The following is a 14693-nucleotide window of genomic DNA, read 5'->3' on the forward strand; positions in this document are numbered from 1 at the left end:
TTTCTGAGCATTGCCACCAGATTTACTTTTTTCGAAAACACTTCTTTCATCTTGTTATTTCCCTGTTCAAGAATCTGCAGTGTGATACATCTAAAATGAGATTTATTTGAATAAAATACAATTGACAGTTGACACCCAACCAGTGTGGTTTCTCCTGTTGTGTCTAAGTCAGATCTCATTATGACAAATGATTTTGCAAGTAGAACTCTGCATTACCAAATACTTTCAGGCCCGTGCTAGTGACCTACTTTAAGCAATATCCAATTTGACAATTCCAGTTCAGCAAACTAATTTGGATAGCATTTTAGGACTTGTAGAATTCAATCTGAAATACATTTGTATAAAGACTGTTGATTTCTAAGGGTTAGTTTATACCCTATTTAGAAATCCTGTTTATTGTATGTATATCATTTTTTATCTCATTATACACTATACTTTCTTGTATTTACCTTTTTCTTATGCTTGCTGTTTGGCCATAAAAAGGGGAGGCATTGTGCCAAATATTTATATTTGCAATTATAAATGCAAATGAGGCAAGAGTGTATGTTTGTACAGGTGGGATGAAATGAACAAATGACAGTGAAAGCCTGTTTATCAAGATCATTATTTGTTGCTCTTGGATTGGAAAATAAGTATAGAGATGGCGCTTTGGCTTTTTAAGATATTTAGTATGTGACATATTTTTATTTTTTAATTTTTAAAAGCTGATTTTTCTTGTTAATTTTATGTTATTTGGTCCCGTGTGTGGATGAGATTTTATTTTAATTTTTTTTTAATATTTATTTATTTATTATTTATTTATTTGGCTGCTCTGGGTCTTAGTTGTGGCACTTGGGATCTTCGTTGTCGCGTGTGGGATTTTTAGTTGTGGCATGTGGGATCTTTCAGTTGCAGCATGCAGCATCTTTTCTTAGTTGCGGCATGAGGGATCTTTAGCTGTGGCATGTGAGATCTAGTTCCCTGACCAGGGATCGAACCTGGGCCCCCTGCATTGGGAGCACGGAGTCTTAACCACTGGACCACCAGAGAAGTCCCTGGGTGAGATTTTAAAGATGTGGGAAGTATAGCTAGCTGTAAAAGAATACCAAATATTTGTATTTTAAAAAACAACTTTATTGTGGCATAATTTACATACCATAAATTCACTCATTTTAGGTATGAAATTAAAACATTTTCAGTAAACTTACACAGTTGTGTAGTCATCATCACAACTCAATTTTAGAACATTTCCATCAGCGCAGAGACCCTTTATGCCCATTTGCTGTCAATCCTTGTTCCAACTCCCATCCCTAGGCAACCACTAATTTACTTTGTCTCTGTAGATTTGCCTTTTGTGAACATTTCATTTAAATGGAATCATAAAATATGTAGCCTTCATGGGCGGCTTCTTTTACCAAGCATGTTTTTGAGGTTCACCCATGTTGTATAGTATGTATCAGTAGTTTGTTCCTTTTTATTTTTTTATTTATTTTTTATTTTTTATTTTTTATTTTTTTTAATAAATATATTTTGGGTGAATTAATTTATCTTTCGATAAAGTGTTGCACTTTATTTTTTTTTTAATTTTTACACTTTATTTATTTATTTATTTTTGGCTGTGTTGGGTCTTCGTTTCTGTGTGAGGGCTTTCTCTAGTTGCGGCAAGTGGGGGGCCACTCTTCATCGCGGTGTGCGGGCCTCTCACTGTCTCGGTCTCTCTTGTTGCGGAGCACAGGCTCCAGACGCGCAGGCTCAGTACTTGTGGCTCACAGGCCTAGTTGCTCCGCGGCATGTGGGATCTTCCCAGACCAGGGCTCGAACCCGTGTTCTCTGCATTGGCAGGCAGATTTTCAACCACTGCGCCACCAGGGAAGCCCTGTTCCTTTTTATTGCTGAGTAGTTTTCCACTGGGTGGATGTTCCACAGTTTGTTTATTCATTCACCAGTTGGTGGACATTTGGGTGATTTCCACTTTTTGGCCTATTATGAATAATGCTGCTGTGAACATTCATATATACACAAATGTTTGTTTTGACAGTACATAAACCATTAATAACCAAATGAGAAAATCAGAAAATTTCATTGCAAAATATTTTAACCTGAAAATAAAAAATCTTCTCTAAGACCATGTCAGATTACATTTTTACATTATATTAATTCCTTATTATCCCTTAAATCCCTTTCCACACTTGCAATTCAACAATAATCCTGTTGTTTTATTAAGGTGATAAAACTATATTGTAGAGCTTCACACTTAAAAAAATATTTTCCTAGTCATTATCATTTGAACCTCACAATAGCCTCACAACAGGTGCATAGGACGAGTATTATTACTTGTCTCTCATTTGTTGCTGCCAGAAGGAGTCTCCATCGATAGTCTGAGGTAATTGCTGTAGAAATCTCATCTAGATGATGCTTCCAGTTTGTAGTGTACACACACAATAGGGCAGCACCAAAGGGCTACTCTTTTTTTTTGGCCACATGGCATGTAGGATCTTAGTTCCCCAACCAGGGATCAAACCCGTGCCCCCTGCATTGGAAGCGTGGAGTCTTAACCACTGGACCGCCAGGGAAGTCCCCAGGAAAGGACTACTCTTATATGTGATTTAGATACATGTTTGCAGTCTTTGTAGCTTATTCATTCCGTAGATATTCATTGAGCATCTGCTACATATCAGGCACTGTGCTAGATGTTGGGGATTGAGATGTGAAAGATTTAGTTCCTGCTCTCAAGGAAGTAACTATCCATAAGAGCTGTGTAAAGGAAAATAAGCTATAATACTGAGCCATGGGAACCCAGCGGAAGAGTATCTAATCTGGAGGGGCTTTGGGGGATAGGGAGGAGGTTATCAGAGTGTATTGATGATAATAATAGCTAATACCTAGTTAATAATAATACTTGATAATAATAGTAATAGTAGTTAGATAATAATAATAGCTAATACCTAACATTTACTCTCTCCCAGGCATGTTCCAAACACTTTGCATATATTTACTCATTTAATCATTACAAGAACCTGGTGAGGCAGGTAGTATTTTTACCCCTTTTTACAGATGAGGAAGCTACAAAACTAAGGTTGGTAACTTGACCAAGGTCACATGCCCAGTAAATGGCAAATCTGGAATTTGAACCAGGCAGTGTGGCTCTAGAATCTGTGTCTCCTGAGAAGGTGTCTCACTGGAGATGACACCCAGGCTGTGTCTTGAATGACAGTTTGTACTTAGCCTTGCAGAATGATGATTGGATTTTGTCTACATGGTTTTCTAGACAAAGAAATATCACGAGTAAAGGTAAAGAAAGCACAGGGTTGAGAACAAGTGTGGCAGACTCCTTGTACTACTTGTGAAGAAAGGTGGGTGGCAAGAGATGAGACTAGAAAGACAGGGCTGGATAATGAAAGGCCAGGATGCCAGCTAAGGAATTGGGGTTCTGTTATCTAAAAGTTATACCAAAGATACCACTTTTTCCTTTGTATTAATTTTATTTTTGTTTTGCTTTCATTCTTTTTTATTGTGAAGTATATCACACAACCAGAAAAGTGCATAAAATACAAATGTAAAACTTAGTTATTTTAAAATAACCACCTCTGAGGTCAAAGAATAGGACATTGCAGGGAGGGACCCAGCAGCTCTAGTGACTTTTCTAGTGACCCCCCCCCACACTCCCACCTACAGGTAACCACTCTTCTGATTTCTTTCTTTCCTTCCTATGTACCTCTAAACATTATAGTTTCGGCTGATTTTGAACAGTCACGTGCTATATATTCTTTTGTTTGTGGTCATTATGTTTGTGAGATCCATCCATGTTGCTGTGTATGGCTTTTGTTTCTTGATTTTCATTTCTGTATGGTATTCCATTTTATGAATACTCCAGAATATATTTATCCATTCTACTATTGAGAATATTTGGGTTGTTCCCATTTGGGGGCTATTATAATAGTGCTGCTCTGAATATTTCTGTATATCTTTTGGTGCCCATGTGCATGAATTCTTTGGGGTATATACCTGGGAGTGCAGTTGCTGGATCATGGAGTATGTCTGTCTTTAACTTTAGAAGAATAATGCCAAACTGTATTCCAAAGTGAATATAACAGTTTACATTCACACAAGTAGTACATGATTTTTCGGGTTGTTCCATATCCTTGGCCACACTTGTTATTATCAGACTTTAAATTTTTTAGCTATTCTGGTATATAATGTTATATCATTATGATTTTCTTTTGTATTTTCCATTATGATTTTCTTTTGTATCTTTCTTACTATTGAGGCTAGACACCTTTTCATATGTTTATTGGCCATTTAGATAATGTAGTTTATTTGGTGATGTGCCTCATCTTGCCTCTTGCCCATTTTCCTATTGTTATCTGTCTTATATTTCATTTTAGAACTCTTTATTATTTTGAATATGAGCCCTTTATTGGTTTTTTTTTTAATTTTTATTTATTTATTTATTTATTTATGGCTGTGGTGGGTCTTCGTTTCTGTGCGAGGGCTTTCTCTAGTTGCGGCAAGTGGGGGCCACTCTTCATCGCGGTGCGCGGGCCTCTCATTATCGCGGCCTCTCTTGTTGCGGAGCACAGGCTCCAGACGCGCAGGCTCAGTAGTTGTGGCGCACGGGCCTAGTTGCTCCGCGGCATGTGGGATCTTCCCAGACCAGGGCTCGAACCCATGTCCCCTGCATTGGCAGGCAGATTCTCAACCACTGCGCCACCAGGGAAGCCCCCCCTTTATTGGTTTCATATGACCTGCTTTTTTGTTTTCCTGAGGATGTCTTTTGGTGAACAAAAGCTGAATTTTGGTATCATTATATTTGTCTGTTTTTTGATAATAGATGCTTTTTGTTTCCTGTTTAAGAGATCCTTCCCTATGCCTAGGTAATGGAAACATTATCCTACATTGTTTTCCAAAAGCTTTATCTTTCACTTCGGGGCAGATAGTTCACCTGGAATTGATTTTTGTGTATGGTAATTCTTAATTAACTTATTAGTGCTTCTCTGCCTTTAAGATTTTTTTTTATATTTTGTCCCGATTTTCTGGGCTGTTTTTAGCAAGATAGGATGGTTGGTCTGAATTACCTAGTTTACCATTCCCAGAACCAGAAATCTCTTTTAAAGTTTTAGTTTCACTTTGACTTCAAAATGATCCATTCTCTTCTGTAAAGAGGCCTTAATAAATATGTTTACTAAAAAAGTAAAATAAAAAAGACTGAAAACTATATAGATTCATGATTGCTTTTATTTTTTATATTTTTTATTTAAAAGACCAAAAAAGAAGCTTCTGTTTTCATCTGTGCTTTCTCTCAGCTATAAAATAACTGTTAGACAACTTAAAGCTTGCTACATAAAATGAACAACTGTACTTATTGCAAGATAATTTTAGAATGTTATTTTTTAATTTAGAATTTTACCATAGTTATACACTATCGAACACTGATGATAAAACAGTTTAACGAGGGTAATGGCCACCCCCCTTTCTCCGTCTATCCATATATTTAAACCTCTTTTTTTGGCCAGAGATGGACTGTATGCAAATCACATCCAGAATGCTTTTAGTTTGTGCCACAAAATATGAAGAAAATGTTTTCAGTTTATGGCAACTAGATCCATGACATATGATGCTCCGGGAACTGTTTTTACAGTCGCAAGATGCACAGGAACCGAATAGCAAACTCCCATGATTATTGGCAAGGAAAAACTGGCTACGTGGCTGATGTTAAATGTGCTTTTTAAGACAGCCAGATCAAGAAATGTCTGAAGAATTTGAGACTGTAGCAGGGAGATGATTTAGTAGTTAGTAAACACAGCCTTGGGAAGGCCCGGCAAGGCAGTTTCTTGTGAGCCATTTACAGCTTCTAGGAGGAGAGCACAGTGTAGGCGCCAGAGAGGAAAGCCTGACGTGGCCTCCAGGGAATGTTGCTGGGGGCAGCAGAGCCTCTTCCACAGGCACAGACGCACCATGGGGTGAGGTGGAGGCTTCTTGTCCCCACCTTGCCCTGCCATTTCTGTCTCTGAGGCTCACAATGGAGGTGAGCCTGGTTGTAGCCAAGATTTTAGGGATAAGCATTGCGTACTTGGAAGTTATGGCTCTCGAGCCACACATTTCCTTCCTGCCCAGCCCTTGCTTATACCATTTTCTTTCTCTTTTAAAATTAATGATTTCCCAAAGTGTGGTCCATGGATCCCTCCTCACCCCCCATCTAGACCCTTTCAGGGGGTCCATGAAATCACAACTATTTAATGACATTAAGATGATATATGCCTTTTAAACTCATTCCTGAAATGTAAGTGGAGTTTTCCAGAGGCTGCATGGCATACGGTACTGCAAAAGGTTGAATGCAAAAGCAGATGTTAGGATACAACTGTTGTCTGATATTTGCAAAATATTAAAGTCACTTGCAAAAATGTTAAAAAATGGCACTCTTCTCAAATTTTTTATCCTTTAAAATATGATTTTTAATTTAAAAATGTTAACACATAATCATTTATTTGTATGTTTAAATATTTATGAATAAATATTTTAAATTTTTCATAGTTTTAATTTTTAATGTGGTAAATATTGATAATTACAACCCACCTAAACAAAAGCTTTTGGGAGTCCTTAATAATTTTTAAGAAAGTAAAGAGACCCTGAGCCGAAAAAGTTTGAGAATCACTGCTTTAGATCCCGTCAATTCCAGCACGAATCTTAGTTTCTCTCTGAAGGCTGCACAGATTGTCTAGCCCACCGTTTTCTCTGCATCCTCAAAACTTCTGTGCCACACAGCTTAGTGCTTAGTTTTTGTGGAATTGCTTGGAGTGCTAGTTTTCTTATCAACACTTATCAACAGTGTTAAGACCTCTGAGGACAGGGAGCATATCTTAAATGAGAGTTTTTTGAGCTGTCCACGATGTATATTGCTGAGCACAGCATAAATAGTTAACGGTTATTCATATTATTATTATCTTCAATATCAATATTAAAATTTCCCTTACTTACTGGCTTAATGGAAAACCAATATGCATTTGAAATTTTGTGAAGAACCTTCATAGAAATAGCTATTTGATTCTTTAAAAACCTACATAAAATATACAATATGGAAAAAGAATAAAGGCTTTTTGATCCTAGATCGTCAGTGAATTGGGTACAAAAGCTGAGCACGTTAATCTGTTTGACTCTTATGTGGCCAATGATTGCAGTAAAACCTGGCCAGAGGCCCTTGCTCCGAAAACGCTGAGCATAGTGCTGGGCATCTCGTAAGCATCAGGAAAGCTGGTTGAGTTGAATCTGCTGTTCCAATAGCTGCCTTTGCTGTTCTTGTAGCTGGCAGTCATTATTCCCTACCATCCCGCCCCCATCTCCAAGTGACTTGCAGTGTGTGTAGGTCTTCAGAGGGTAGTTTTACTTTCTGTTAAAGAACTGACAAGTTGTCCTGGACTAAGTGAGAGGGCGTTAGTTCCATTTGACCAAACTGGATTAGTGGTTGAAGGTGAAGCACGTGCCTTTTTCATCATCCCTGCTTCAGACTGAGTTTGTTTTTTATTAGGCAACCCTCCCTGACTTACAAGATATAATAAATTTAACATCTTTGTGCCAGGGTCCTGCTCTCAGTCCCAGAGTTTCTTCACAGCTTCTCCCTGGAAGTCTGTGGGTCCATGCAAGTAGCACACTGCCCCGAGAGCCTAGCATTACTTCACCATGGTGTTTCTAGAACAGAGCATGATAACTAGCAGGTGACTCATTCACTGAACGAATGAATGAATGAATGGAATCTGTAATGTGGCCTTGGATGTACTGTTTTTTTGTTGTTGTTTGTTTGCTTTTAAATATTTATTTATTTGGTTGCGTGAGGTCTTAGTTGCGGCAGGTGGACTCCTTAGTTGCGGCTCGCCAGCTCCTTAGTTGCAGCATGCATTTGGGACCTAGTTCCCTGACCAGGGATCAAACCCGCCCCCCCCTGCACTGGGAGCACGGACTCTTATCCACTGTGCCACCAGGGAAGTCCCCCTGGATATATTGTTATAAGTGATAAGCAGCGTCCTTATTTGAGTAAACCAAGAATATTGTATTGAGTTGATTTTCTTTTTCCCCAAAAATGTGTGTTTTTATTTCATAAGAGCTTATTGGAATATCCTTTGGACTAGCACTGTTTTAAATGATGGTGATACTGTGATAAAAAGACTTAGCCGTTTCTGCCTTCAGGAAGCTTATGACTTTGTAGTATACACGACATAAACAAGCCTAGTGGAAAAATATACAAGTACGGTTGCTAACCCAGAGGAAGGACCCATCCAGAGCGCCTGTAGCGAAAGAGAGGAATCAAGACAAACTTCATAGGAAAGGTTTCCCTTTTCTTGCATCTTGAAAATTGAGAAGAAATTTGCCCTGTGAGTGGGAAGGAGTCCAAGGGGAAACAGCATGTACAGAGTCACAGGCACATGAAACCATGTGGTGCTTAAGGGAAATTGAAAGCAGTGTGGTTTTGTGAAATGAAGCTGAGAGGTGAATGGATCCTGGGCCTTGTATACCACGCAGTGGGAATTAGATTTCATCTTGAAGGTGGATGAGAGACATTGCAAAGGCACTGTGGTTTTGCACTTTACAACAGTAATTCTAATGGCAGTGGGGGTGGGGTGGGTCTTGAGGGTAAAAAAATCAATTAAAAAACAAATGGAATAAATCTGGTGAGAAACTATGCTGGAACTAAGGCAGTGACAGTAGGAATAGGGAAGCAAGTACCTGTTGAAATATTTGGGGATTAGAATTGACAGAGTTTGGTGAGAGCAAGATGCTGATGATGGTCCCAGATTTTTATTTGAGTGGGACGCTAGTGTTCTCTAGAGAGGCAGATTATTTTGTGTCATTACATTGCGTTTTAGGGACCTGTGGAACATGGGGTAGAGAAGTCCACTGACATTAGGAAGCTATATAGATGGCTTTGAAGATTGTAAGAAAGGAGAGCCCTAGAGAGAGATTTGGGAGTCATTAAGGTATAGCTAGTAGTTAAATCTGTGGGAGAGAATAAGGACATGAGTTTATAACAGCGGTCCCCAGCCTTTTTGGCACCAGGGACCGGTTTCGTGCAAGACAGTTTTTCCACGGACTGGTGTAGGGGGCTGGCTCAGGTGGTGATGCGAGCGACGGGGAGCGGCAGGTGCAGCTTCGCTCGCTCGCCCGCCGCTCACCTCCTGCTGTGCGGCCTGGTTCCTAACAGGCCAAGGACCGGTACCAGTCCTCAGCCTGGGGGTTGGGGACCCCTGGTTTATAATAAAAAGAGAAAGGGAGGATGAATTCCCGAGGAACGTACCAATAATGAAAGGACAAGTAGAGAAAGACTGTCCAGCAAAAGAGACTGTGGAAGAGGAAGTGGTCTAAGTCAAGAGAGCAAAACTGATGCATTTGGCCCCTTCTGTGAGATAAAGGGACTAAGTATGTTCCATATCAGTTTGAGCATCAGAACTAGGCTCAATCCTTGAAGACAGGAATTGAGTTGGATTCCTTTACCACAGCCCCTGTCCTCCAACCCTCCATGTACAGAGGCAGCAGCTCCTCACCCAGCAGCACTCTGCCCATGGTGAGAACCTGAAAATCAACAGTGTTGACAGGGACCTTGGGCTGGCTGCAAACCTAGGGAGACAGGGACCCAGACACAGCCAAGGGACCAGGAACTAAAGCAAGGTGCCCCTGGCCTAGCGACGGGATCTGCAGTATCCTTAACATCAAGATAGGAAAGGAGCTCCCAAATGACAAGGGTTTCAGGTCATTCCAATTTGTAAATGCCAAAGAGAGGTTAAAGCAAAAAATTCAATGATATCCACTGTATTTGACAACAGAGAGTGACAGGGAAAGAAACCAAATTTTGATGCTTAGCAAGTGCATGAGAGATAAGGACACTGACACCACAAGTAAAAACTTCTTCTTTTTTTAAAAATTAATTTATTATTTAATTATTTATTTTTGGCTGTGTTGGGTTTTTGTTGCTGCGCAGGCTTTCTCTAGTTGCGGCGAGTGGGGCCTACTCTTCGTTGCGGTGCACGGGCTTCTCATTGCAGTGGCTTCTCTTGTTGCAGAGCATGGGCTCTAGGCGCGCGGGCTTCAGTAGTTGTGGCACGCGGGCTCAGTAGTTGTGGCTTGCGGGCTCTAGAGCACAGGCTCAGTAGGTGTGGCGCACAGGCTTAGTTGCTCCGCGGCATGTGGGATCTTCCTGGACCAGGGCTCGAACCCATGTCCCCTACATTGGCAGGCGGATTCTCAACCACTGAGCCACCAAGGAAGTCCCAAAAACTTCTTTTTTAAGAGCTTGACTAGGAGAGGAAAGAGGGGATGGAGGGCGCAAAAGCTGGAGGAAATTTTAGGATTAAAGGGGATGTTTTTAGGAGTGGGCAGACTTGAACATTTTTACAGAAATTCCAAAGCGTTGAACTGAAGTAGTAGTGATTGGAAACTGCAAAGGTAGCATTTCCAGATCTTGGAACAATAACAACCCTCGGGTTTTGGTGGCTAAATAAACCCATCGACCTGTAGCAGAACAGCCTCCACCTGTGCTCCTTAGACTTTTGAGTTTATCATTGATGTTAATTAAATAGGTTCCTTTTTGCCCACTTGGGCTGGGTGCCCCGCTTATAGAGCTGGACGTGTGGTACCCTCCCATCTGCCCTGAATCTCCTGGTCTACGCTTGCCTCCTGGGAAGACCTTCCTGGGCTTCTTTGCTGGTGTTTTGCTCCACCCTCACATCTGCTGCCTCACTTAAGGCATCTCTTCCGGACATCTTGCTTGAAGTTAGGCCAGTCCCCAGCAAGGTAGACAGTCAGGGTTTTCAGTGTTATTTGTGATTCAATTAAAAGTTTACAGGTATATTCTTAATAATCTGCATCTCAAGAATCATGTTGGTTGTCAAACAGATAACAGTGGTGAGTCCTGGGAAGACCAGGGCAGGGAGAGAGAGGACCATGGTCAAGGGCTTTATCCATATTGCTTGAATTTTTTTGAAATGAGAATTGAAATTAAATTTAAAAGAATCATGCTAAACAACCAAGTTTGAAAATTAAAACTTTATCATATCAGAGGTGTTATTAGTAAATATAGTTTATTGACTTTGTATTTCTTTCAACCTGCCATATTCCCTATGAAAGATTTCAGTTCTAATTACATCTATGAGTTTAGTTCCATACTTAACTGTGGAGGAGCTCTTGAAGCCTACTTGAAGTTTTGCAGGGCCTGGGAATTGATTTAGTACAAGACCCACTGAACCTTCCCACCCCCCAGTGTGAATTTCAAGACCAATCTGGTTATTCTGCAAGAGAATAGAGAAAACTGGAGCAGTTCAAATAGTTTACTGCCGTGGCTACACATCGTCAGATGGAAGGATTGCAGTGTAGTTCTGAACATTTCAAAATGATGTTTGGAAGGAATTTGCCATTACTCATACCTTAGAAGGAAAATAGTGCTGTAGATAACTTCAACTAGATAATTTTAAATGTTGATTTTAGAATTAAATTTTGTTTATTTTGAATATGAGTGCATCTGATACAGAGGTTTACAGCCCTGCAGAGAACGTAATGAAGCTGTTCTGTAAAAACTGGTTTCCAGAGTACTTGGAAAACTGCCCAGTTTCCCCCGCCCACCTCTCCTCTGTTTTAACTCCTTTTCCGTCACTGACCACCGGCAAGCGTCCGGGACCAACTGCCAAGCAGGCAAAGGACAGAGCTGGCCAGTGTCCTAAGCTTGTCTGTTAGCAAGATATGTAATAATGGGCTACTTTATGAAGTTGGTATAGAATTTAGACTACTGATAAGCCTGGAGAAGAATGTTTAGCCGGGGCAGGTACTAACCACAATAGAGAACTGAAAATTAGTCGGTCTTATCTTGATAGTCTGCAGTTGAGAAAAAATTTAAGAATCCTATCTTTCTCTGAGGTGCTGAGTTTCACACGTAACCACAAGGTTTACATCCTCTGTGAGGGCCAGGCCCATCTTGGAAGTTGCAACTAGCTTCTTCAGCTTTCCCCAGTGCAGTGTGGAAGCGTCCACACTGTAGTACTGAGTTATTGGGATCACGTCAGGATTCAGTTCAGCTTATGTTTATTGAACTCCTACCCGATACCAAATTCAAAGTTAATGTAAGACATAGATAGTCCTTGTTGTCAAGGAGTTCTGTTGTGTGAAGAAAACAGACCCATGGATATTACCAGTATTATATGGTATTTGGAGGGACACTTAGTGCAACCAAGAAGGGTACAGGAAACTGTCAGGAGCTAACAGCTGAGGCAGATCTTAAAAGAGGAGTAGAAGGGGGACTTCCCTGGTGGTCCAGTGGTAAAGAATTCACCTTCCAATGCAGGGGACGTGGGTTGGATCCCTTTTCGGGGAACTAAGATCCCACGTGCCACAGGACAACTAAGCCCGCATGCCGCAACTACGGAGCTCACGTGCCTCAACTAGAGAGCCCGTGCGCCACAACTAGAGAGAAGCCCTCGCGCCTCAACAAAGATCCCACATGCTGCAACTAAGACCCGATGCGGCCAAAAATAAATAAATAAGTAGCACCCCTTATTTAAAAAAAAACAGAGGAGTAGAAGGGAATTAGGCACAGGGCCCTCAGAGACGTTAGTGAGCAAGGAAACCCTGTGCAGTCTATGTGACTAGAATGTGAAGTGACGATGGGGCTAGAGAGATCTTGAATTTAACCCTGAGGGTAGTGGGTAGGTATTGACTGAATTTTGGCAGTGGTATGCTCAAAGGTGAAATTGGCTTTTTAGAAAGGAAGGTTGCTGGGATAACAGTGTGTATAATAGAAGGGTAAAGATAATAATTAAAATGTCACTAATATCACAGCACCATTCCGTCTGAGATTTATTTATTCAAACACTTAAAAAAATAAGCTAAGGTAGAGATGATGATAGATAAGAGAGCAGCAAGATGCTTTCGAGAGTCAGTAAAACACTACCTCAAATGTAGGACTAAAGCTATAATTTATAATCTGTAGCCATGGGAAGCGGAATGTGCTTTCTTGGACAGAAACATTAAGTTGATTGTGAAATCACCTAGGGGGCCAGTTGAAATCAACTAGGGGGCCCGCTTCCAAATAGTGACCTCTTTCTGACAACAGTGTAGCATGTTGAACAGAATATCCTTCTAGCATTTGTTCCTGCCATTATAAAATGAAGGGACTGGCCTGGGATCTCTAAATGTCTAATAAATGGCTGTCATTTCATATATATTTGTATATATATGAGTATATATTTCACATATATATAAAGAGAGAAACATTCCATCATGAAATAACATTTTCACTGCACTTATTAGCAACTTGCTATCATCTGATTTGATTTTGAAGAGGCCATTCCAGCAATTAATTAGAAACGGATTGGGGAGGCGCAGGAGTAGGCCCAGGAACACCAGCTAAGAGGCCTCCACAAGTAAGGAATGATGATAATGAAAATGAAGAGTTATGGGTGGATCTGAGATCCATACTTTGAAAGCAGGAATGACAGGACTTGCTGAAGGACTGTGAGAGGACTGGGGTGGGGTGAGAAACCCAGGGTGACTCTGAGGCTCTGACCCAAGCACCTGGGCGGAGGACGATACCCTCTCCTTATTTTTTTTGGCCGTGCTGCGTGGCATGCCAGATCTTAGTTCCCTGACCAGGGGATCGAAATCGTGCCCCCTGCAGTGGAAGCACGGAGTCTTAACCAGTGAACCGCCAGGGAAGTCCCAGTTATACCCTTGATTGAGACAGTGGAGACAGGAGAATGGGGTCTGGGGGTGGTACAGGGGCGCAGGGGATGAAGAGTGCAGTTTGGGATGTATTGAATCTACAGTGATTATGAGACAGCCTCATGTCAAATGGAGAAGTTGAAAAAGCAATTTGGTATTTTTTGGTAGAACAAATAAGTTAAATAAATAATAAAGGTTTAACATCGGTTGTCATGTTTCTTCAGAAAGTATTTCAGTTAACATTCTTAAAAACCATTCACCTTTATAGAGCATGTGGCTGGTGCCCTGCCCTGTGTTAAGTGTTTTACACATATTTCATTTAAACTTCCAAAGAACCCTATGAGGAAGGTGCTGTTACTGTTCCCAATGTTGAATGAGGAAGCTGAGGCTTGAGCTGTTAGGCCACTGGCCTAAGCGTCAATAGCTGGTAGGTGGAGAAGCCTGGATTTGTACCATGGCATCTTGCTGTGAGCATGAGGCTCATTGTTATTTTCTTCTCTTTTCAGGGTTTTGGTTTTTGCACTGAATGTAGTCTAGACTCATCTTCACGGGCTTGTGTTGCCCCAGGATACTGTCAAAGGTAAGTTTTTAAAATCTATTTCCACCGCGTATTGGCAGTGAAATGAGAGAGTCTTCATCTTAAAAAGAAGAAAAGTATGTTTTGACATTAATGCTTCTTTCCAGAGTTCTTACAGAAGGGTATTTAAAGTGGCCATCACACCAGCCCTTTTTGCATTTCCACTTCACTAGGTCCCTTTAAAAACACCTGTATTTCGTTTGATACTGACATTTGGTGCCTCATCCTTTTATGAAGCTAGAATTTGTTCTTCGATTTAGCAGTTTCACAGTTTTACGTGAGTGTAGCCTCGCTTCTCTGCCTCCGGTCCCTGCCCCCTCCGGTCTGTAGTCCACGCGCTGCCAGAGTCAGCATCTAACGATAGATTTGCTCACGTCGCACCTTTGCTTAAACAGTTCTCGTGGCTCCCGGTCACTGCAGATGTCATCCTACAAACCCCTCCAAA

At 40.9% G+C, this 14693-nt stretch overlaps 1 protein-coding gene across 7 annotated transcripts in view; it reads left to right on the forward strand.

Annotated features, from left to right (window-relative positions):
• Positions 1-14693, forward strand: part of TNRC6B (trinucleotide repeat containing adaptor 6B) — a 263413-nt gene that overhangs the window by 52080 nt on the left and 196640 nt on the right. For 6 of the 7 annotated variants that reach the window (XR_009505462.1, XM_059937015.1, XM_059937013.1 and 3 more), the window contains exon 2: positions 14178-14251. The exons of the other annotated variant lie outside the window; for it this stretch is intronic. The gene's annotated coding sequence lies outside the window, so the exon portion shown is untranslated. The remainder of the gene's footprint in view (positions 1-14177; positions 14252-14693) is intronic. 7 annotated transcript variants of the gene reach the window in all.

Source organism: Balaenoptera ricei, chromosome 10 (assembly GCF_028023285.1).
Source record: "Balaenoptera ricei isolate mBalRic1 chromosome 10, mBalRic1.hap2, whole genome shotgun sequence".
In the NCBI taxonomy this organism is placed as follows: domain Eukaryota; kingdom Metazoa; phylum Chordata; class Mammalia; order Artiodactyla; family Balaenopteridae; genus Balaenoptera; species Balaenoptera ricei.